Here is a 26,049-nt window from a genome sequence, read left to right as displayed (position 1 = left end):
TGCCAGAAAAATACTGCTTCCCAGAGAAGGTAAACATTTATTTTGTAATAAGTCTAATTAAACCTGTAACAAAGACACCTCAAAGCCTCTGATGGACAGTCACCCAGGGAGCAGGATTTTCAAAGCTGAGAGAAGAGCCATTCTCAAACCTTTCCTGGGAGTAGGTGATTACTTGGCCCTCTTCTGTGTCTCACAAATATCAAGGAAGCCAGAAGTACCAGTCCCTGAGATTAATCAATCAACATGCATTTATTGGATGCTGTGATAGGAACAATATCCTAACCCCTTCCTCCTTACAAGTTGAGGTAATTTTTCCTTAAAAGGTATTTAAACATTCATGGAGACTTGGTTGGCTAAAGGGACTAAAGGCTTAGATTCTTGACATCACTTCCCAATTACCCAATTGCAAAGCAACCAAAAGAACTTCCAGAGGCACTCAGAGACATGGCTTGAAGGATAATGATGCAGGCAAATGAGCTTCTCTCAGCTGAATCAAGCAAAGCCTATCCTTAACTGAATATCTTTTTCATGCTATGGCTAAGTAAATCTCCTTTTGATAAATGGTGAATGATGTACAAGTGTCTCATTCTGTTCTAATATTTAACCTAAAATACTAGGGTATTGGCCTCAATCAGGCTCAACTCAGAATAAATACATACTATATTCAAGGTTTTCTGGGTTCAGTGGGTGATTCAAATAGACATCACAAGACCTGGTCTCTAACTTTAAAGAATTTAGAAAGTGACCTATGCATGAACTTGTGAATACTTAAATAACAGAAGAGAGAAAAGAATGAAAATGGCTCAAGACAATATGAAATGTCAGAAGTAGTATGTGGCTAATTGCCAAATCAGTGGTATAGAGTGAAAATGCTATTGAAATGCAGAAGAGGTCTAGAACTCACTATAGGTTTGAGTGAGCTGGCAAGGAGGAGGATGGATTCTAGTTGAGGAAATGGCAAACCAACGTGTGCAGATGGAAAAGAACAACATTGCTCAGGAAACAGTAAAAAGATAAGTGATTTTTTTTTTCTGGGCTGGGTAGGGAGAATGAATACTTAAAAATAACATAAGAATGGTCAAAGCCGTGTGTGTGTGTGTGTGTGTGTGTGTGCGTGCGTGCGTGCGTGCGTGTGAGAGAGAGAGAGAGAGAGAGAGAGAGAGAGAGAGAGAGAGAGAGAGAGAGAGAGATACTCATCACCAGAAATGCTCAAGCAGGGAAAGGGACAAGCTGGACTCTTGCGGTTTGACCATATAGGGAAATTTATATTAGAGATAAAATGGAATCAAAGACATTCCCTCTTTCCCTGATCCAGATTCAAGGGGATGAGGAATGGCCAGGGCCTGATACCAAATCAGTCCCACCAAAGTAGAATGGCAGGGTACTATTAATTAATGATAATGGAGCATAGGGTTTGTATCCTGATATGCTAATGAGATGGCCTTGAGGTAGTTGGGAAGGATACCCATAGTGAAGAGGCTGGACCATTATGATAATATAATAAGGCACCCCCCAAGTAGATTGGCCAAAGGTCATACAAAAAGTCTTTCAGCTTTACCAAAGTACCAGAGGAGTTCATGACTGCCCCAAACAAACAAACAAAAAATGTTAAGAACCCCTGTATTTGAACTCGAACCTCACTAGAAGACTTTTAGAAAAATGAGAATATTCCCTTACTATGAAGAGGTATTGGAGTAGGACTTTAGTAGAGGAGTTCAGAGCTAAGCCAATACAGATATAGGTTTTATATTACAACCTATATGCCTGCAGCATAGAAGGACGCTGGATTTCCAGCTGTAAAGGAACATGGAGATCATTGAGTGCAGCTTTCTCATTTTACAGTGGAAGAACAAGAGGACCAAAGAGCTTGAATGACCCAGCCAAATGAAAACAGGTAGGAAGTAGAATTGGAACTGAGGCCAACACAGTTTTTCTGAATCTGGATCCAAGCTCTTGAAATAGCCAAGGTTGAGGGAGGCCAGGAAAGAGGGATCCTCACTATAGCTCTTGTCTAGACATAAAAATGCTGTTCAAAACTCACTCAAGTCTGGGACCATGACTTACAGTGATTTGTAGGAAGTAGATAGTGAGTAAACATTTATTGAACTAAGGAAATACTTAATATCTTCATAATGCTTCTACCAAAAAAGAAGAAAGAAAGAAAGAAAGAAAGAAAGAAAGAAAGAAAGAAAGAAAGAAAGAAAGAAAGAAAGAAAGAAAGAAAGAAAGAAAGAAAGAAAGAAAGAAACTGCTCCTTAGCTATCAAACAAAATGTTCTTTACACATCAGTCTTATTAGACATAAAATCACAGGACCGTGGAATCATATAAATAGGCAATCCCTAATTTTAAAATGGAGGAATTGAAAATGCTGAATAGTGACTTTTTTTTTTAATAGAATGCTCAAGAAAGGAAGTGGACTGACCTGGATCTCTTTGGAACCACAGTTCACATGATCCATTTGGGTGATAATTTCCTTTGTTTTGTTTGTTGGGGAGGATTGGTGCTGAGCTTATGTGGTGTTATGGAGGTTAGCATTTACCAAGTCAGTTTTACACCCAATTTCCTTGGTGATTTTTCTCTTACTAGTGAGGAAACTCCCAGAATTCTTTTTTTTTTGAAGGGCAATGAGGGCTAAGTGACTTGCCCAGGGTCACTCAGTTAGTAAGTGTCAAATGTCTGAGGTCAGATTTGAATTCAGGTCCTCCTGAATCCAGGGTTGGTGCTTTATCCACTGCACCACCTAGCTGCCCCCAGAATTAAATTTTAATATAGAAACATTTGCCCCATCAAGTTTTACAGAAAACAGCGAACCATTTGGTAAATAGATGCTAAATTGGACTAGACTGAGAAGTTGAGGTCAGTTATCTCACTTGGTTTTGTTAATTTGTTTTCTCCATGATGTTCAGGTTGGGAATATAAACTACATAGTTCTGACGTCCATGAACAGGTGATTATTGTAATCCAGTAAAGCTAGTTTGACTTTTAGTGCCACACGATATTATTAAACATGAATAGTAACTAGCTAATAGTAGTCACTAACATCTGTTATTTTGAAACCATAAAATCCAGTCTTTTTAGATGTGACAAGAAGGGGAGGGGAAAACTGGGTAGGTGAAGATGCTAGGTGAAGAAGGCCTTACTAAACATCCTTAGATGCATGACCCAGAGAAAGGCAGGCCTTGTCCATCAAGTCCATCATGGACAAAGTGAACAAGGAGTTAACAGTCTGACAAATGTGCTTCCTTGAGGTGTTGGAAGCCAAACATGGAAGACACTAAGGTCTGGAATCACATGTGGCTTACGGGCAGGACATTCTTGTTACCCTCATCATGAAGGAGTAAAGATCAGACAGAGATGCCCAGAAAAAATAAAACAAAACCAACTCATGGGACTGGCTATCCATAGGATGTGTTTCCTTCACATACTACCTCCGGCCTCCCCAATCCATCCTGACACACACACACACACAAAACACACACACACACACACACACACACACACACTTGTCCTTGATACTGTCTGAAAAGCCAATAATTAGAACCAGTTGAAAAGACCAGTGGATTAGTGCCCCAAACACCTAACTTCTGAAGGTCCTGACTCAGACACTTTTTAGCAAGGGTATGTTGGTAAATGTTTAACAACTGGTTCTCCAAAAAATAAAATGTGCAATACAACACACTTTTAATTTTAGTATTAATTATTAAGAATTTCTCAATCACCTTCTTAAGTCTTAAGACAATCAAGAGAGCATTTGATGATTTCAGCTCTGGTCTGTAAAAGTCAGATCTAGCACTAGTCATGACACCTGGGGAAAGCCATTTAACATTTCTGAGTCTAAATTTCTTTCTCTGCAAAATGGGAATGATAGCTTATGCCAGGACTGTCTCATGATGTGGCTGTGAGGATCAAGTGAGGCAGAAATCAATCAAGCAGCAAGTATTAATTTATTAATCTACTACCTGTCAAGCACCATGAGACACTCTCAGGATACAAAGACAAAAGGGAAGCTGTTCCCATCCTGTCCTCAAGGAACTCACATTTTAACAGGAAAACAATAAATATGATAGTAAATACCTAATACATACAAACAAACAATACAACAACTTACTTTGTGGAAGCAGCATGGCAAAGGGTGGGGGACAGGAAAGGCTTTGTGACTAAAAAGCATGAGCCGAGTCTTGAAAAATAAAGTAAAACAGGAATCCAGAGAGGCAAATACTAGGAAGCAGTATCTGGGCGAGCACAAGGGCAAGGGCACAGAGACAGGAGATGGAAAATTATGTGTGTGGAACAGGAAGTAAGCCAACACTGTTAGATCAATGGATGTGAGGAAGGAAGTAATACAGAATGATAAAATGCACAGTAAATCAAGGGTTCTCAAAGTATAGTCCTCAGGCCCCAAGACACTCTCAGGGAGTCTATGAGGTCAATGCTATTCTCATAATAATACTAAGATGTTATTTGCCTATTAAAATTTTTCCTCCCTTTTCCAATTCCATATTTGTTTGAGGCCAGATTTTCTTCATAAACTTCCACCAGAGAGTCACATTATAATGGACTGAAATCAGAAGCAAATATGAGAATATGGCTGTTTTCAGTTAAGCCAGACATTAAAGAGATATGCAAAGACATATAATACAAAGCCATTTTTCTCACTATTTTTTTTGTTTTAGAAATAGAGTTGTTTTCATAAAAATATGTTAATGTTAACATTATTGTATGATAGTTATTTTATTTATTATTTTAAATGAATGAGTAAATAAATGTTTTTTTAAGTTTTCCATTTTATAATTCCTAATATGGTAAATATTGAATCAATAAACATAAACAAAAGCTCTTTAGAATCCCTAATAATTTTTAAGCATGTAAAGGGATCCTGAGACAAAAGTTTGAGAACTGCTGATATATTTGAAAGTATTTTGAAAACCATAAATAATAATATTTTTATTAATACACATAGTCTTTTTATTACTCCAATTGGAAAGCATGAGAGGAGAAAATATTTCTTTTCAGATTCAAATCTTGATTAGGTAAGTGGAAAGATAATTCATAGTGAAATATCCTGATCAGCCTGCCTTTTAAGGAGTTGTATGTAATTATAAACAATAAAAATTGGGTAGGAAGAAAGGAAATGACAGTACTCTAGGTAACAGTGTAGCAAAGCAAAAACACCATCTTAGCGTGTGATTCAAAAGCAAAAAAATAGGTAGATAGATAGACAGACAGACAGACAGACAGATAAATGAAGCAGTATCAACAAAAGCTAATGGTTGAAGAGACCTTAAAGGTCATACTCTTAATTTTCTAATTGAGCTCTGACTTGGCATTGAGTGGGTTCCAGGTTCAATTCCCTCAATTTTATTTGTCCTCCCTTTGCTACATTTCTTTATCGCATTGTAGACATTTTCTGAGTATCCTTCATTTTTTGCGATACTTCAATACCCTCTGGAAAAGGGATCTTACTAACCCAAATTGTTTTCAGAGACCTCTAATTATTGGAAAATTCTTATGTTGAAGAGAAATCAGTGTCCCTCTTGTATCTTACCATTGGTCCATATTCTAGCCCCTAGGAACCCAACCCTCCCCACCAAAAAAGAGAAAAGGCATTTTTCTACATGATAAATTTCCAAATGATTAAAGATGAGTGGAATGAGTATAAAATATTTCTTATTTATATAGTTTCAAATTATCTTACCATCCTAGTCCCTCTTATGTGAGAACATTCCTACTTCCAAAGTCTATCTTAAAACATGGGTGTACAAAGACAAATATAAATAAGATCAAACTTGACTGACAAAAGAATATAACTATGATCTTCTATTTGGATACTCTCTTTATTTGAATAAGTCCAAAGATGTCTGAAAGGAAAAATATCATTATTCTTTTTGGAGCCTTATTGTTTATTCATGGTGAGTTTGCAGCCAATTAAAACTCCTAAGATTTTGTTTTTCCTTGTGAAGTAAAGTTCTCTCATCCTGTTCTTGTATGATTTTGTTTTTGAACCCAAGCACGAGACTTTACATTTATCCTAACTTGTTTTTATTTTACCAGAGTACTTTTACCTATAAGACCTATTAAGATTTAAATTGTATCCTACACTGAGTTGTACAATCCTCGCAATTTCATGTCACCAAGAAAAAATACAGTCTTTTGTTTAGTATTTCAAGCCTTTCATGGTTTGACTCCAACCTATCTTTCCAGATTGCTCTTACATTACTTCCTCTTACCCACCCTAGAATTCAGATGACCATTTCTATTAGCTTTTGCTGATTCATGAGGTTCTATCTCCTGTAGAGCCACCTTTTTTCTAGACTGTCCACAATGACTGGAAGGCTTTCTTTCATCTCTGCTTTTTGGTATCTTTAGCTCCCTTAAAGGCTCAGGTCAAATACTACCTCCTACACAAGACCTTTCCTAGTTAACTTGGGTCTCAGTATGATTCCTGCCACTGTGATTTCTTAGTCTCTCATTCCCAACCCAATCCACAAAATTTAACCTGTGAGCAATCTGCCTAACATTTTCTTTTTTCTTTCTGTCAGTGCTGTTTTTAGTAAAAGTACTGCTTTGAGGATACCCCTGTGGGTGTGAATCTCACCAGTGGTGTTCTCTCTTTCAGATTCATGCACACAATTGTATTTGAAGATTTTAACTATTCCTGTAGAGGGATGAGGAAAAGCTTATACAGGTATTTTTTCTTCCTTAGACCCCAAAAGGCATAGTTAAAATCTCCAAATCCAATTGAATGACAGACACTTTATTATTATAAATTTGCTTCTAAGTCCAGAAGACCATGTCTCCCATTGCTGTTTCATATCAAATGATAACTAAGCCTGTTTGATGCTTATTCTGGATGTGGCCTCAGGGATTACCTGTACCCAGAGTAAGCCTAAAAGGGAGGGTCTTTGGAAGAATAAAGTCACATTCACACATGATGAATTAAGTCCTCTGACAATTTCGAGAACTCTCAATGATAATGAATGCAGTCACTATTGACCAGACAACTGAATACATATACCACATCCTAATTTTCATTAGTTACTTATTATTCATTTATCGATCCAACAAATATTAAGTATCTATAATATACTGTCACTGAGGAAAAGTAAAGTCACAGTCTCCAATCTCAAGGAACATATAGTCTTCAATGGATAGCAAGCTATGTACATAGGTCAATATTTTTTAAAAAGTATGTAAAAGAAGGATAAAGTGTTATCAAGCTAGTTGGGAAAAAAAGATTCCTCCCAGCTGGAGGCATGATAGAGGAAATGACACATTGGAGCTGTGCTTTGAAGGATGGGTTAGATGCCAATAGAAAAAGATGAAATAAGGACACTACAGGCCTAGAAAGTAACATGTGCAAAAGTAGGGAGGAGGTGGGAAAGCACAGGGATTATTCAGAGGACAGTCAGTAACCCAGTTCTGTTATAGTATAGAGTGCATTAGGCAAAGTATAATAAAATTAGACTGAAAAGGAACATTAGAATTTCTGATTTCTAATGGATAGCAAAATTCACTAAGTCTAATGCCTCAGTGAATATTCCATAATATTCCTGAAGAAGAGTCATTTAACTTTGGCTTGAAGAATTCCAGTGATGGGAAACTCATTACCTCCCAAGGAAACTCATCCCACTTTTGTACCACTATAATTGGAAGCAAATTTGTCCTTAATATCACATAAAGTATCTGTTTCTGTGCAGCCTCTACCCACCATTCAAAATTTCCTGTGACCAAGCAAAACAAGGCATATCCCTTTTCAGTAGTGCAGCCAGATATTATACGTATAACAAGCCTTCTCTTTTCCAGTCCAACTTTCCCCTCTCCTTTCATTCATTCCACGTATAGCATGGTTTCAAATCCCCTCACCATCCTGGCCACTCTTCCCTAAATATATTGCATCTCGTCAGTGCCCCTCCTAAAAGAAAATGGCCAGAACTAAACAAACGCTTTTTGATGTGTATTGACTGAAGCAGATTACAGCAAGACTATCAGCTCTTTTGCTCTAGATACTTTGCTTCTTTTAATGAAGCCTAATATCGAATTCTTACCTTCCACAGAAGAAAATAGCAAGGAAAGCAGTGTCTTTGGGGGGAAAGAGTCAGTATCAAATCAAACCAGAGAAAAAGAAACAGCAGTGAGGAAAAAGGAAGGAAGCAGATAGGTATGGTAAAGAAAGGAAGATGTTTTTTATAACAGAAGGGGATATCCTTAGGGCACAGTAGAAGGGAAGACAAGGTAGTTATGGAATTGGAAGGAGCAATCTTTACTTATTGGACTTTAAGCTTCCTGAGGAAAGGAAGTAACTTATCTTTTTAGACATCCCTTACCATCTTAACCAATGATTTTGCCTTAGCAAATGCTTAATAAATATATGAATAATATTATTAAATTATTTCAGCAGGTAAAGAAAATGAAAGGAAATGATTGGCCACATATTTCTGCAGCAAATGACCTTGGTACCTGCTTTACCTGCCTACATGGATATTGGAGCAAATTGTTCTCATCTGCCCATTCTTTTTTCTTTCTTTCTTTCTTTTTCTTTTTTTTTTTTGGTGAGGAAATTGAGGTTAAGTGACTTGCCCAGGGTCACACAGTTAGTAAGTGTCAAGTGTCTGAGGCCAGATTTGAACTCAGGTTCTCCTGAATCCAGGGCCAGTGGATCACTGTGCCACCTAGCTACCCCTCATCCACCCATTCTTCTGGGGAAAATCTTCACATGGTTGGGGTACACATCCACCTACCTCACTAACAGGTTTGAGGCCCATTGATTATCCTCAACCTGGTTCAGCCTATCTACCAAAATGGCTTACATGGGTGTAGCTTCTGCACATGCTACAGCTCTTTGGAGCCAAAGGCAAGAATTGGATGGCAAGTAGACCCCAAAGGTGAATGAGCAGCCCCGAAAAGGGTTCAGCAAGCCTTCACACCAGAGGTACTAGACTTTTCTTCTTTTCTGACTCCAGGAAAAGATCTTCTGTGTTTGACAAGTCAAAAAGAATTTCTTTGCACACATGAAAAATGTACAGAAGAATGCAGATCTGTCTTTGTCTGTCAGGACTTTGGTAGATGGTGATAAAATTACCAGCACAGGTTAGATAGCAAGGATATGTGGAAGCTTTTTTTGTTGGGTACTTATAGGTAACTAAAATGATACACATAACATTCGATTAAGAATAAAAAAGATCTTTGCAGAAGCAAAAGTGGTTCTTAAGCTTGAAATGCCTTTATTAGGTGGGATTAGTCAGGTATAACCTTTAGAGAATGCTATATCTCTTGATTCCTTGGGCTACGAACAGCTGACAGTTTCCTATCTATTCATGACCACTTTCCCAAAGATTTCCCTAAATAACTTTTTTTTAAATCAATGATCTACACTTTACCTTTCCAAGTGTATCAAAGGAATAAGCTGGTAAGAAAAAGCATCTCTTTTTCCTACTAATTTGACTTTTCTATTTGGGTCATGTCTGTTTTTTTGCAAGACAGAATATTGTGATGATATCTCCTTTTTTCTGATCTGCCAATTTCATATCTTGTTCATTAAAGAGAAAAATGAAAGGGAAAAAAAGAGGGGTAATGCTCAGATTCCTATTTGCATATAAATTCTGAAAATATGTCAATCTATTTTATATTTTTCTTCACATATGGAGAATCCATTAGAGAAGACTTCAGCTTTACATGAAAGAGTATAGATACATATAAAAATTAATAAATTTTTAATGTGTGGCAGATTTGCCTTGTAGGCAAGGTCTATCTTTCTCACTTGTATTTATATACTCAGTGCTTAGCAAACTTACTGGCACACATCTCCCACAGGTCTATGACCTGGGCCCTCTGTCCTATACATACTATTTCACTTGATGGTCTCATCATCTCCCATGGAGTTATAAAACATAACTATTACCAAATCTATATATTTAGTACTGAGGATACTACCATGCTTCCAATCCCCCAGGCTCACAACTAGGATGTCATCTTCAACTCTTCACTTTCTCTCACTTCCCATGTCTGACCCATTGGTAAGACCTATTGATTTTACTTCTATAACATCTCTCATCTATGCCTCCTTCTCTCCCTAACACTGCCATCACTCGGGCACATTTGATTAATCAATAAACATTTATTAAGCACCTATTATGTGCCAGACACTGTGCTATACACAGAGCTTCATTACCTCAAGCTTAGTCTACTCTATTCACTTGCTCATGGTCTCCCTGTCACATATCTACCTAATTACGTATCTATATATATGTATATACCTATATATGTATATGTATACACACACACACACACACACACACACACATATATATATATATATATATATATATATATATATATATATATGATAACTTGAGTGTAGTCTAAGGTAGAAGATACTAATAATAAGTTGAATGGGAAAAGCTTCTTGCAAAGTGGTACTTGAACTGAGTTCAAATCTGGCCTCAGATACTTACTAGCTATGTGACCCTAGGCAAGTCACTTAACCTGTATACCTTAATCCACTGGAGAAGAAAATGGCAAACCACTCCAGTGTCTTTGCCAAGAAAATTCCATGGACATTATGATTCACAAAGAGTTGGACACAACTGAAGTACAACTGCTGATATTTGTCCTCTGAACCCTATAACCTTGATTATTCCTGCTTCTGAATAGGATCATGGTATTTATTTTTCTAATCTTATTGGGTAGAGAATATTGGTTAGATGATCAGTAAAACATACTTCAAAAAGTAAATTTCCTCAATGCAGAGCAATTTTGTTTGTTTCTTTCATTTATTACAGGCCCAGACTAGAAATTTTTTTCTTTGTAGAAACTTCGTCCAACTAGGGAGAGTCACAACTCTGTAATGTGGAGTCTGAGTGAACTACCTTGGTCACTGAGAGGTTGAAATGATTATCCAGGGTCACAGAGTTAGTGTTTGCTGAGGCAGGATTTGGGGTAAGGTCTTCTAATACAAGGCTTTTATCCATCACATCACATTGCATGAGGATAATTATGAAGTGCTCTACAATATACATGTTATAAGAACAATTTTAAATGTTTGATGAACTGAAGGCATTTGATAAAGGGGTAAATGGGAGAGGTGGGAATTTAGTGATATTAGTGTCCGTATGTAGAATAACAGAGAAGTGTCATAGATGAATATCACCAAGTTATCCCCTGCTCTCTAATCATATTGATTGGTGATTCTACTTCCATCTAGCTTCCCTAGATAGAAGTATAATCAGCAATCAGCTGGCACAGTAGATAGAGCACTGGCCCTGGAATCAAGAGGACCTGAATTCAAATCTCATTTCAGACACTTACTAGCTGTGTGACCCTGGGTGAGTCACTTAATCCCAATTTCCTTAAACATCTGGGGTCATTTCCAGGCATCCTGAGATATATATATATATATATATATATATATATATATATCTTGACACTGGACCCAGATGATTCTGGAGTAGAGAGTGAGGCTGATGACTTTGCACAGCCCTAACTCAAATCAAATTCATTGCAAGTCATGACATCTCCCGATGTCATGGCCCTCTTCAGGAACAAAGGACAAACAACAATACCTTCCCTAGAAAATTATAATAGCAACTTACAATAGCAGGGTTTTTTTTTTAAGGATTCAGCAGACTTTAAAAAATAACTTTTTTGGGGAGGGGAGCAACCTAACAACATAAGCATGGGGAACTCCCAATATGGAAACACACAAACTCCACAACTATAGATGGAAATTTTGGGTAACTTAAAATCTTAAAGAACTACCTGGGGGCAGCTAGGTGGTACAGTGGGTAAAACACTGGCCCTCTATTCAGGAGTACCTGAGTTCAAATCTGGTCTCAGACACTTGACACTTACTACCTGTGTGACCCTGGGTGAGTCACTTAACCCCCATTGTACCACAAAAAAAAAATTTAGAATTGCCTGGGTCACCCAGAGGTTAAGTGACTTCCTCCATGTTCATCCAACTAGTTTGTGTCAAGCAAAGACAGCAAAGTGTGACTGATTTCAAAGTTAGCCCACTATCCATCATGACAAAGCTGCCTTTCGAACAATCAAAATTATGACAATAACAATAATTATTTGCATTTATAGAGAACCTTGGAGTTTCCAAAATGTATTCACACAAGTGTTATGCTTACCATGATGCAGAATAAAGAACAATAGTATTAAGGGAAGGAGGTTTCTGATTGAGGTCTGCATATACTAGCCAGGTGACTGTGGAAAGTTGTAAGGTGGGCTGTAGTGTGCTAAGTACCCATGGTGACTTTTACAGAAACAGTTGCTGAGACTGAGAATTATAAATAAAAATGTGGGTGGTCCAGTCAAGGAACAAGATGACAGATGGACAGCCCAATTTTTCATGATCTCAGTCTTTTCCCTCTTCTGATAGAGGTGGCTCTTATACACTGATCAAAGTTAATTAGCTAGAATCATTCAATTCCATAGGTTGCCCAAGGTCACCATAAGTGGTTAGAAACAGGTATTATATATATTTTTATCCATCCCCTACTCCCACAACAAAGAAGACCCAAAATAAAATACACAACAATTCACTTTTTTGGCTCCATTTCAAACTAAATCATATGAATAAGAAATGGAAAAAAAAAAGAAATGATGTTTTTTTCCATCTGACTCATTGATTTTGAACTAGGTATAATTGAATGGATTATTTTCTGGTTTTCCTCTTCAGCACTTATGCAGCTGTATTAAAGCTTTCGTACAAACCATCACTCTTATCTGAGTACAAAATTAAGTTTCCATTGTGGATAAAAATTATAGGGCCTAAAATGGGTAGTTGAGATTACAGGAAACAGAAAATCAAATGAAAAGTCAAAATAATTTCTACTGCTGAAGGAAGGACTTGGGAACAGAGTCTTAGGATCAGTTTTCCCCCCTCTTCATTGTATTTTTTTAAAAAAATTTCTGCTTATTGTTCTTTGAGGGGAAAAGACACTATAGTATCATGGGAAAAAGATGTTATGGGAAATAGGAAGATTGTTCTTATGCTTCATCTCCCTTGTGGCAGCCCTTTGAAGTGTAGGTTATGTTTGCTAGCCTGATGTCTGGGTCACAGTTAGCCACACTTGTGCCCTGTTAGCACAGCAGAGAAAGCAGAAGTATGAAGGCCCTGAGGCAGGAACAAAGCAGCCAAAGCTAGTACCTCAGGGAAACAGAAGTCCTTGCTAGTGACAACTTCAGCAAACACAGAAAAGCAGGGAGAATCCCCAGTGATGATATTTGAAAAGGATCCTTTACAACACTATGTTACTCTGTTACCGGGGAGAGAGAGAGAGAGAGAGAGAGAGAGAGAGAGAGAGAGAGAGAGAGAGAGAGAGAGAGAGAGAGAGAGAGAGAGAGAGAGAGAGAGAAAGAGAGAGAGAGAGAGAGAGAGAGAGAGAGAGAGAGAGAGAGAGAGAGAGAGAGAGACTGACTTTTCCAGCATTTAGGAAACATAGCTGGTGTTCCAGGAGTCATTCCTTCATGCTTACTACTGTGTTTCTCTTTCCTGTGAGTCCTCTCCTGGCTACATGCTGCTGTTAAGCTGATGAGCTAGGTCTGGCCATGTATTGTATGACTAGGGAATGAGTGATCTCTGGTGAGTTAAAGGCAAAAAGTGGGCCATAACAAATGAGCTCACAGCTTTCTTACTACCACTTCTCCCACATAACAACAGGGAGACCTAATGATCAACTGGCAAAGTGGAGAGAAGTTCTTTAAAGCAGCGAAGCAAATATGAGTAAAAGCTATTTCTTCACTTCCAGTGATTTTTCCAATCCAGAGACCTAGTACCATGTCTTAATTAGAAATCATGATGTTAGAAAGGAACTCCTGGTGTATCTAGTCCATCCCATGCTTGCCTGAAAATTCTCTCTACTCAATCCCTGAGAAGTGATCACCTAGCCTTCATTTGAAGCCCTCTTGAAATGGCCTATTTATTCTACTTTTATATAGTGCTAACCCTTAAGAAATTTTTAATTACACCAAGAAAGTCTGCCTCTTTGAAATATCCATTCATTAGTCTAGGAGATAGCTAGTTGGTGCAGTAGATAGAGTACTGTGTCTACATTCAGAAAGAACTGAGTTGAAATCTAGTCTCAGACACTTACTAGCTATGTGATCCTGGGCAAGTCAACCTCTGCCTCAGTTTCCTCAACTGTAAATTGAGGATAAGAATAGCACCTACCTCACAGAGTTGTTTTCTTTTTTGTGTGTGTGAGGCAATTGAGGTGAAGTGACTTACCCAGGGTCACACAGCCAGTAAGTGTTAAGTGTCTGAGGCCAGATTTGAACTCAGGTCCTCCTGACTCCAGGACCAGTGCTCTATCCACTGCACCATCTAGCTGCCCCACAGAGTTGTTTTCAGAATCAAATGAGACAATATTTGTAAATCTCCTGGGCCACAATAGATGTTTAATAAATGCTAAACTTCCTTCCCTCATTTTTACTTAATGCCACCAAGAAAATTAATTCATTCTGTCCCTACCCTTCAGAAAGATTCTAGAGTTGACAAATAGATCTCTCTGATGAGCAGGACAGTATGAGGAGGAAATCTGAACCTCCCGATTAAAGTGACATCAGTTGGGAAAAGCTCTCAGATTCCTCTTCTCTGCCAAGCAAAAAACTGGACACCACCATAAATCAGAAAACTGCATGCTTACCTGGATTCATTACCTACATGACCTTGGTCAAGTTGTCTGGGCTGTAGCTTAATTTTCTTATCAACAAAGTAAAAGGTTTGTGCTATAAGGTCTCTAAGGATTCCCTTTATTTGTTCTAAATTCTATGATCCAGGAAAGTCAGGGAGGGCACTCACATTTCTCTCAGCTCGTTGGATCACAGTGTCATAGGATTATAAGATCTTCATCTTAGAACTAGAAGGGACCTCAGCAGTCACATGACCTAGCTATAGATCATGGATTCTTAACCTTTTCTGCATCATAGACCCCTTTGGCAGTCTGGTAAAATCTATGGACCATTTCTCAGTGACGTTTTTAAATGTAATAAGTAAAATACATAGGACTACAAAAGAAACCAATAGTAATGAAATAGAGTTATCAAAATAACTTTAAAATCAAGTTCGTACATCCAGGTTAAGAACTTCTACTGTGCAGTCCAACTCTTTCATTTTACAGATGAGGAAACAAAGGCTTAGAGTTACTTATTCCAGATTCAACAAGTAATAGCAAGTGGCAGAGCCAGTTTTTTAATTAATTTCCTCAGTCTCCAAATCTAGCAATCTTTATACTATACCCTGGGATCATGAGTGCTAACTTTTTAGGGTTTTGATAGGTTCTGATAGAAGCAGAAACTAGGGGAAGTCTATTTCCCTCAAGAAGTAATGGAAAGTGGGGGGCGGCTAGGTAGCACAGTGGATAAAGCACTGGCCCTGGATTCCGGAGTACCTGAGTTCAAATCTGGCCTCAGACACTTGACACTTACTAGCTGTGTGACCCTGGGCAAGTCACTTAACCCTCACTGCCCAGCAAAAAAAAAAAAGTAATGGAAAGTGAAAATCAAAAGGAAAACAGGAAACTGGGGGTGGTGTATAGTGGGGATGGGGTTGGATATTCAGCAAGTTTCTCTGATAAAGGCTTTGTGTATCAAATATATAAGGGACTAAACCAAATTTATTAAAAATAAGAGCCAGTCTCTAATTAATAAATCATCAAAGGATATGAACAAGCATTTTTCAGAAGAAATCAAAACTCTCAATAGTCATATGAAAAAATGTTCTAAATCACTTATAATAAAAGAAGTTCAGATTAAAACAACTCTGAGGTACCACCTCAAACCTTTCAGATTGGCTAACATGACAGAAAATGAAAATGACAAATGCTGGAGAAGATGTAGAAAAAATAGGGATACTAATGCACTGTTGGTTAAGCTGTAAATTAGTTCAGCCATTCTAGAAAACAATTTGGAATTATGCCCAAAGGATTATAAAACTTCATATCTTTGACTCAGCAATATCTCTACTAGGTCTGTATCCCAACGAGATCAAAGAGAAGGGAAAAAGACCTATTTATAAAAAAAATACTTAAAGCAGCTCTTTTTGTGGTGGCAAAGAATTGGAAATTAAGGGAATTCCCATTAGTTGGGGAAAGGCTAAACAAGATGTATATTATTGTGAGGGAATACTATTATGCTATTAGAAATGAGGGAAGATTGGGTTCAGAAAAACCTAGTAAGACTTCGATGAATTGATACAAAATGAAGTGAGGAGGACAAGGAGAATACTGTACACAGTAACAACAATATTTTAATGATGATTATAACTGTAGAAGACTTAGCTACTCTGATCAAGACAATGATCCAAGACGATTCCAAAGGACTCATGATGAAAAATGCTATATACCTCCCGAGAGATAACTGATGAAATTGATGTACTCAGCTACAAATTGAAGCATATTGCTTTTCACTTTCTTTCTTTTTCTTTTTTTTTTAAACATGGCTAATATGGAAATATGTTTTGCAGGACTTCACATGTATAATGGATATTATATTGCTTGCCCTCCCAATGGGTTGGGAAGGGGCTAGGGGGAGAAAGAATTTGGAACTCAATAATGTTTAGATGAGTGTTTAGAAAAAAGATATTAAGGGGCAGCTAAGTGGCTCAGTGGAAAAAGTATCCACCCTGGATTCAGGAGGACCTGAGTTCAAATATGGCCTCAGAAAATTGACATACAGCTGTGTGACCCTGGGGAAGTCACTTAACCCTCATTGCCCCACAAAATATATATCTATATCTATGTCTCTATCTCTATCTATCTATCTGTATGTGTGTGTGTTTGTATAAAGAAGCAATGGGAAATTTGAGCTGGCCCTTCCTTTTATGGAATCCTACCCAAAGGGTACCCTTGCTGAACCTTTTGAATACTATTTGCCTTACCCTTAGGACATAATCCAAAAGAAAGTAGCCTAACCCTTCTAACTCACCAATTTTTTCATTACCCTGCTAGAACAGACCTGAGGTTTAGTGCAAAGAAGGCTAAACCTGGCTGAAGAAAACTCTTGATCTTATGCAAATCACACTCTCTGATCCTTGGTTTCCTAATCTATGAATAGGGGAGAGTAATATTTACCTAGCTGTCAGGGTTGTTGCTGAAACTATTAATGTATGCAAAAGTGTTTTGCAAACTAGACAATGCTTGATAAATAATAACAGACACAAACACAGTATTTGACATACCTTAACTCATTCATGAGGCATCATGTTATAATAAATAGAGGACCATCCTTAGAGTCAGGAAGACTGAAATTCAAGACCAGATTCTAAAACATACTAGCTGTGTGACTATAGGCAAGAGTCACTTCATCCCAGAGCCCCCAGGCAACTCTTGAAAGCTAAAAATTACGGATGAATTGAACCATCTGCACTACTGGAGGGAATTTCCACACTGGGAAATCCCTAATGGAGAAAATTGTAAATCAAGACCCCTCCCAAAAAAGTCTCACATCAACCTATTAGGTAGCTACTATAGTTATTTTTGTCTTCTCCATTTTACAGATGAACAAATGGAGGTCTAAAGCAGTTAAATGATTTCCCCAAATTTACAAAGCTGTGATGGAGTTTAAAGGTAGACTTTCTGGACTCCAAGATAAGCACTCTATTCACTACTTTTGCCAAAGAGGAAAGCTATAAATGTAAGGCTATCATTATCATCACCACCACCACCACCATCATCACCACTATTATATAAGTATTTGTCCATCATTTTCAAATCAACTTAAAAACCTAAGATATCTGGCTCAATCCTTTACCATTGAGGTAGGGGAGAAGAGAGGGCATTAATTTAGAAATTACATCTTCATTGTATTGAAATGACAAATCAAATGTGTTGTTGACATTAAAAGCTGTGATCCTGAGCCTTCTAGTTGGGATTAAGAGCTCAGTGGAACTACACTTCTGGGAAAGCCCATCCTCTCTCCTACAACCAAAAATCTGAGATCCAAAAGATCTTCCTGTCTAACCCATATCTGTAAAAAAAATCTCTAACGTTCCTCTAATATTAAGTGTTCATGCATCCTTTACTTGAAATGAGACCAATAACCCCAAGGTCTTCCCATCTGAAGAATGCTGAAACTGCTACCAACATCCTATATTTGATTTGTCAACCTCTACTTGTGAAGGATTACAGATTTCTCCTGATTCTGTGCTAGCCAATAGCAACATGGCTTCCTTCACTAGCTAACTTTCCATGTACTCATCTCTCAGGCTGGAGAAGGAACATGTGGAAGCTATAAAATAAGAATGAGGAGTTTGGTGATAGATACCATTTGTGCTGTCAGAGCAGTCACTTGCTTAGAAAAGAAAAAATGCCTAAATGGTTACATGAAGTGGCTTCATATGGTCCATTTCAAAAGATGGCAAGAGTGATGAGATATTTTTGTGGAACATGGGCTCTGAAAAAGAGTTGTCTTATACAAGGCATGTGGCTAGGGTCCAAGATCAAATTGGACTATAGTATCAAGATGGTTATATGCCAAGAATTCCTTATCTGTGGTATTCCAGGTCCCATTCATAACAAGGGAGAGTCTCAGGATGTATTTCATAAAACCCCATTATAAACCTGGATCAGATTTCCCATACAAAGTTTAGGATGAAAAGTTTCAGTATGCCTTATCTGATGAAGCCAGCTGGGAATGTGAAAGGCTATTTGTAGCAGCCTGAGTGAAAGGTGACAAGTACTCAAAGTAAGAGTTTTAACTGGAATTTTTTTTGGGGGGCAGGATGCAAGTGAAGGGAGGAGGCTCACCTGAAGTGTTGTCCAGGGGAAAAAGTTCTTATTAAAAGACTGGCCACTTTGGGGGACAGGGAAATGAAAGATGGTAGTGGAAATGTGAAAGGATGTGACTGCCAAAGGGAGAAACTACTCAGTAGGACGATGCTTATAATAACGCACCCTCTCAATTCCTTGACCCACCCTAGCGGCCCCACCCTAGTTATTGAACTTCAAACCCCAAGGGCTGAGTTTGAATTTGCAAAGCAATATTAGACTTTTTAAAAAAGCAACATATTGGTTTCTAGCCCACAAAAATAAACTTAAAACAAAAAGCCTTACAGCCTTCCTAATCTCTGTACTAATGGTCATGAATTTAACTTCCTTCTAAACAATTTTGTTGAAGAACACAATGAAGGTTGATGACTGAAATATGTGAAAGGGAGGATTTGTATGGAGAATCAAAAAAATGAAAAACAACTGGGCATGGATTTGTCAATCTTAGGAAAAGAGAAATTCAATCCTCAGTCTACATTCTGCTATCTTCCTAGACAGACAGATATGTAGATAGATGGATGGATGGATAGATAGATGAAAGGATAGACATAAATATGTATATCTATATATGTGTGTGTATGTGTGCATATAAATATAACCATATATGTAACATTCCAAGTAATCTACAGCAGCAGTACCCACATCACAATCCACAAAAACTTCCTCAGTGAGGATCCAATGCATGTGGTTATAATGCACCTTTACCCACATGCTTACATTGGCACATTAAAGAGTTCTGCCCTTATAGGTCAGCCACTACTAGTACAGAAAATTTAGGCTCAAAACTGTGGTAATACTGGTACAGTGGATAGAGAGCACTGGGCTCGAAGTCAGGAAAACCTGAGTTCAAATCCAGCCTCAGACATTTATCAGCTGTGGCACCCTGGATAATTCATTTAACCTGACTGTCACAGTTGTCTCAACTGTAAAATGAACATAATAATAGCACCTACCAAGCTTGGAGGGAATCAAATGAGATAATATTCATAAAAGTGTTTAACACAATGCCTGGACCATAATAGGCATTATATAAATGTTTATTCCCTTCACCAATACAAACAACAATAAGCAATTAGCTAATTTAAATGAAATTTAGTGTTTAATTATAAAGCAAAATATACATATATGCATGCATACATATACATACATAGTATATATATATCATCATATACACACATATATGTGGGGGGGGTGTATACACTTTAAGATTCCCCACAAGGGGAAAGCAACTTTGAGTTGCTAATCAAGCAATTCCTTTTAAATAAAGGGAGTGAAGAGAGAGAACAGAAGGGGAGAAAGTATTAGATTTAATCCTCAGAGACTATGTTTCTAATTTTGGCTCTGACAATCCCTATCTGTGTTACCCTGGTCAAGTCAGTTAATTTTTCTCAGTTTTAATTATCTAATGTATAAATGAGAGAAGATCCCTTCCTATTCTAAATACTAACAAGGATTTAGATTCTCCCCAACCCCATCTTCCCACAGACATTCACTTCCTGTTCCATGGAGGAAAGGTATTTCCTCCATTGCCCAAATTCTACTTGTTCTAAATCTATTCAATTTGTAGTTGGAAATGTCAGGGAAATGTTGTAGCAACTAAAACCTGCCTATCTATCTATATAGCCATCTGTCTATTTTTTTTTCTTTCTCTTCCAAGATGTATAAAAGGTCCCAGCTTGTTAAATATATATATATATTTTTAAAAAAAGCTCTGTTCTTGACAATTTTCTTAACTATCTCTTGATGTTTTGGAATAGATATGATTCAGAAAAGCTTCTTGTAAAGCAAATATTTTCCCACAGGGAAAACAGAAATCCAATATACTATTTGTTGGAAAAGTAATAACACCCTGACTTTTATAATTCTAGGATTCTTTTTTGTATAATTACAGAGTATCTTCTTCCTCTGGGTTCACGTCTCTGCAGTCAGGTAATTCATCTCCATTCTTCCCTAGTCCAATCACATGCAATGAATCCATATGATTTATTATTGTATTTACCATGGTCATGTTTCTTCTCAGCATTCATCTTAATGAAAACTTCCACTTAAAAAAACAATCTAAAAAATATCTACCTTTCCATATAAGTTACTTGAGCCTGGCCTAAAGGAATCTTCTTCATGTCTGATATTCCACAGACTACAGATCTGAAACTCCCCCAATGTCATTCCCCATCTGCTCTTTTTTATCTGGGCATTTTCAGTGTCTAATAGATTGGTCCAAAGTATTAGTCAGTGATCATCATTAGTCAGTGATGCCATCTAACAGATGTTGTAAGGCCTCAGGTTCTAAAATTACATTAGTATTCAACTTTACAGATGCTTGAAGTTGGAAATTTGGGTTAGTCAACAATAAAACGTGAGCTCCCTGATGGCAGGTTTTTTTTTTCTCTTTTCTTTTTAGCCTCAGTACTCTGAATGCCTATCATATAACAGGTGCTAAATAAATGCTCATTGAATTAAATCAATAAATGCATTGAGTATATCCTTTTCTCAGATAAAGGACCATAGCATTTAGAGTTAGAAGAGATTTTCGCTCTCACCTAGTTCTGGGGGTGGAGTCCCAGGGCAGGAGTTCCAGAGCTAAGAAGCTTAAGTTCTTCAGGGTACCCTCTGGGCCGGGCAAGGTCAAATCAAAGATGAAAAAGACAAGCCCCAGTGCCTGAGGAGTGAAATACTACCAGGAGCCTTATTCCAAAAGAGATCCCAGTTTTACACAATGACTAATCACTACCTCTCTTTGATAGAGACTCTGAAATTGCTGAGAATAATATCAGGACTCAGTACTCATTTTATATTTTCAATGCCCAGTAACATTTCACAAACATGAATTTCCTGGAAAACAATGGGCCCAGAATTGCTTGGCAAATATCAGTCAGTGCCTGGTAAAACTGCCTTGTAAAGAACATCTCATTCTTATGCACTCCAGTCTCTCCAAATGCCACTGAGGCATGAGGGTCGCTGAGGGATGACTTTCCAACTGATGGAAAACAAAGGAATATTAAGCATTAGTGCACAGCCAGGTTACACTGTGAATGTTCTGACAGTCTTTATCTTGTCCTCCCAATGTCAAAACATCATCCAAAATTAAGAAGAAGACCTAGCATTTATAGGGCATTTTAAGGCGTGCAAACCACTTTACATATATTTGGGGAAGCTAGGTGCTGCCAAAGTGCACAGAGTGCCAGGCTGGGAGTCAGGAAGACTAATCTTCATGAGTTCAAATCTGGCCTCAGACACTTACTAGCTGTTTGACCCTGGGCAAATCACTTCACCCTATTTGCCTCCATTTTCTCATCTGTAAAATGAGGTGGAGAAGGAAATGGCAAACTACTCCAGTATCTTTGCCAAGAAGATCCCAAGTGGAGTCACAGAGTCAGACAAAACTGAACAACAAAATTACACATATTTTCTCATTTGATCCTTAGAACAGCCCCATAAGATAGATGCTATTATTTTAAATCCTCAAAGAGAAAGCTTGAAGTGACTTGCCTGGGGTGACACAGCTAGTATCTTAGGTAAGATTTGAACCTGGCTTTTCTTTCTTCAAAGGTCAGCACACTATTGACTTCCTAGCTGCTTCTACTTTTCCTTTTCTTTTTTCTTTCTTTCTTTCTCTCTTTCTTTTTTTTTTTTTTTTTTTGGTGAGGCAATTGGGGTTAAGTGACTTGCCCAGGGTCACACAGCTAGCAAGTGGCAAGTGTCTGGGGCCGGATTTGAACTCAGGTACTCCTGAATCCAGGGCCAGTGCTTTATCCACTGCACCATCTAGCTGCCCCTCTCTTTCTTTTTTAAGGAAATTAGGGTTAAGTGACTTGCCCAGGATCAAACAGCTAGTAAATGTTTGATATCAGATTTGAACTCAGGTCCTACTGACTCTAGACCCAGTGCTCCATCCACTGTACTATGTAGCTGCCCCCTAGCTACATCTATTTATGAATTGTGCTATAAGGTGACTATTATGTATTATGCTCTATGAAGTGCAGGTTATGAAGAGGTATAATCTGGTCTCTGTCCTCACTAGAACTTACATTCTAGTTGGGGAGACAAGATCTAGTAGTTTTTTAGAAGTTAAAGTACAAAACTTGAAACTTTTGAGGGATGTGTTGGTATTCCTGCCAGTGGTGCCAGTGACAATCCAGCATATCTTCCTATCCACATGAACTCCTTTTCACTCCTTTAAATTCTCCATTGTGAGTAAACCTAATATGCTGAGAGCCTCCACTTAACTCTCTTGACACTGCATAAATATTACAGCATTGGGGAGGCTGGTTGTTGCTTATTCCTAATTAGTTAGCCCATCTTCTTTTCTTGTCTGACATCTTATTGTCAATGTCCCTGAAACTTCATCCCATGTATAATTAATTCTTCAATGGTAATGTCACAATTGTTCACACCCAACATGAGCCTTATCATTATCCTTTCGATGACTCTGAAAGTTTAATTCTTTGGAGACTTTTCTATATGTCAACTCAAAGCCAAACAACATCACAAGAACACTGATGTTTTTAAAAGGTGGTCCTTTGGATGGGAGAGAAGCTTAGCATCATTGAGAGCATTATACAATTTCCCAAAAGCAATTCAACTTATTTTTCTATTTTTTAATTCAGGGTCCAGTTGACTGCCCATCCCTGATTTCTAGGATATATAAATCTAGTGCTTTCCCTTTGGTTAATTATTTCCTATTTATCTTGCAAATAGCTTATTTGTATAGATTTGTTGTATATTATTTCCTCCATTAGATTGTGAGCTTCTGGAAGGCAAGAACTATCTTTTGCCTCTGTTTATCACTTAACACAATACCTGACACATAGTAGATGCTTAATAAATATTTATTGATTGGTTGATGAACCAGCTCCAATTTTAATTTCCTTAGTTTTTCCCTGTATAGATGGTTAGGTCAACTCTGTTTAGTGATTGTAGATTGTATTTAGTTAGGAGGTTCTGCAACAATCCAGGGCTAATACAATCACCACCACAATGTCATCTACAAATAAAAGCATCTGGAGGAGCTCACCAAGTAATGGACATCTATAGGGAATCCAACTTCCATTTGGATCCCATACTGAACCTTTTCCATGGCAATGGAAAACTACTTTGATGAGCACCAATCACCATGTTTTGTAAATCACTTGATATTAGGCATCAGAGAGTTATTCGTGTTTTTGGATCTTCTGAGAAACTTTGTGTGATTTTGCCAAATGCATAGGAGAGACCCTGTTAGAGGAGAAACCTTAAAGTGGAATTTTTCTCTTCTGAATTGAACACTTTTCTATAGTCAGCAAATAGTAAGTACAATGGGATATTGTATTTTCTGTACCTTTCAGGGACTCTGTGAAAAGAATTTTAAGTCATCTGTATAAGAAATGATAAATGATCCCCAGAGAGCTGATGAAATTATCAAGGAGGATGGTAGAGAGAAAGGGAGAGAGGAGAAAAGAACCCAAGACAGAACCTCAAGGAACACCTATCCTCAGGCATACAAAGACTGGGAAGTGGTCAGACAGGTAGAACATTGTCAAGAAACAATAGCATCGGGGCAACCAGGTGGCGCAGTGGATAGAGCACCAGCCCTGGATTCAGGAGGACCTGAGTTCAAATCCGACCTCAGACACTTAACACTTACTAGCTGTGTGACCCTGGGTAAGTCACTTAACCCCAATTGCCTCACAAAAAAAAAAGGAAAAAAAAAAGAAACAACAGCATCCTAGAAGTCAGGGGTTAGAGGGCCTAGGGGAGGGGTTGGTTAATCATGTCCTCTCTGAGGAACAAAGACAACACACAGATTGCTGCAAAGTATTAAGATACATGCACACATCACACAAGGGAGGATAGGTTGATTACTGCATGACTTGGGGCAGGAATTTCAGGAAAACTTAGCTGCAGCAGTTGATTCATAGTGTCCATGCCTTGATTTACTCTTTGATAGATCTTCCCCCCCAGCTAAGGCAGTCATAGAGTGGATAGAGTGCCAGGTCTGGAGTTGGAAAATTCATTTTCCTGAGTTAAAATCTGGCCTCAGACACTTACTAGCTGTGTGACCCTGGGCAAGTCACTTAACTCTGGTTGCCTCAGTTCCTCATCTGTAAAATGAACTGGAGAAGGAAATGGCAAATGACTCCAGTACCTTTGCCAATAAAACCCAAATGGGGTCATGAAGAGTCAGACATGACTGAAAAATGACTAACCAACAAGATCTTCCAGCAATATTGGATTATGTCTGATGCTAACCAGCAATGGCTATGAACTCCTCACTGGTATGACAAAGATATAGGGGGTCTTTCACCATGGAGTAGGGCTGTGGCTCTGCCAATTGTTTGCAGTATGGTTATATTTACTGTACATTTGTCTCTCCAGGCTCTGAATAATCATTCTCTTGCTTTGCCTGACTTAGAGCTTTAACCAGGACATAGTTGCTACAACCTATAAGAATAAATATTAATTCATCTAGTGTCTGGCAAATATATTACAATCTGTGGTTTTAATCCTATATTCCAAATTTCCCATAGGAGGATGCCTTCCAAACTTCTTGTATTTTCACTCAGGTTGCAGGCTAATATTGACTGAAATGAGTAATCATTAGCATCTCTTGCATCCATTGCTAATAACAATCTTCTGTCCATTACTTGGTCTGCTACCTAGTATCCCCAGAAATACATCTACATGGTTTCAGTTATGACTGGAATGACAAGTCCCAGAGGTTGGACCAATAATTGGTAGTTTCCCTGGGAGGAATATTTGTGATCAGAGTGTTTGGAGTAGCCAACGAATAGCTGATAAGTACTGAAAAATCAAAAGTAGTTTCTCCTAACAAAAAGATTAGGTATCCAGTGCCATACAGTTCTACTATCAAATTAGGACACATACAACACTGAAATGATGGGGAAAGCAGGGCCTTTTATTTTCTGCTAAAGAAAGCTGCTAAGCTCAGGCAAGAAAGCATAACTATCAAGAATAAGACCAGTGCCACAAGCCACACATATATAAATTAAGTTGTCCCAATACTTAGTCATACTTTGATTCACTCCAAAATTTGTAATCTTTGACTTACTTGTACAGGAACTTAATGGATAAGGTCTTAGGAAAATGGATTGTTTTGGCCTTTATTGGAATTCTTCTGCAAGAGTCTGAACTTTCAGTAACCTTATATTGAGGCTCACTTCCTCTAATAAAATCTCATTTTGATATCTCATCATGTGATGGAGATGAAGATAAGTTCTTGAAGCTTATGCCAGGGGAACATAAGCCTTGGTTGAAAAAGTTGCCCAGCTAAAAAAGCC

The 26,049-nt window shown here is 37.9% G+C and overlaps 1 protein-coding gene across 1 annotated transcript in view; it reads right to left on the bottom strand.

The window, feature by feature from the left end:
* Nucleotides 1-26,049, bottom strand: part of ADCY1 (adenylate cyclase 1) — a 348,458-nt gene that overhangs the window by 237,319 nt on the left and 85,090 nt on the right. The gene's annotated exons all lie outside the window — the stretch shown is intronic.

The sequence above is a fragment of the Dromiciops gliroides genome, chromosome 1, assembly GCF_019393635.1.
Source record: "Dromiciops gliroides isolate mDroGli1 chromosome 1, mDroGli1.pri, whole genome shotgun sequence".
Lineage (NCBI taxonomy): Eukaryota > Metazoa > Chordata > Mammalia > Microbiotheria > Microbiotheriidae > Dromiciops > Dromiciops gliroides.
The sequence above is the reverse complement of the archived record's forward strand: the minus strand, read 5'-3'. Positions and strand labels throughout refer to the sequence as shown.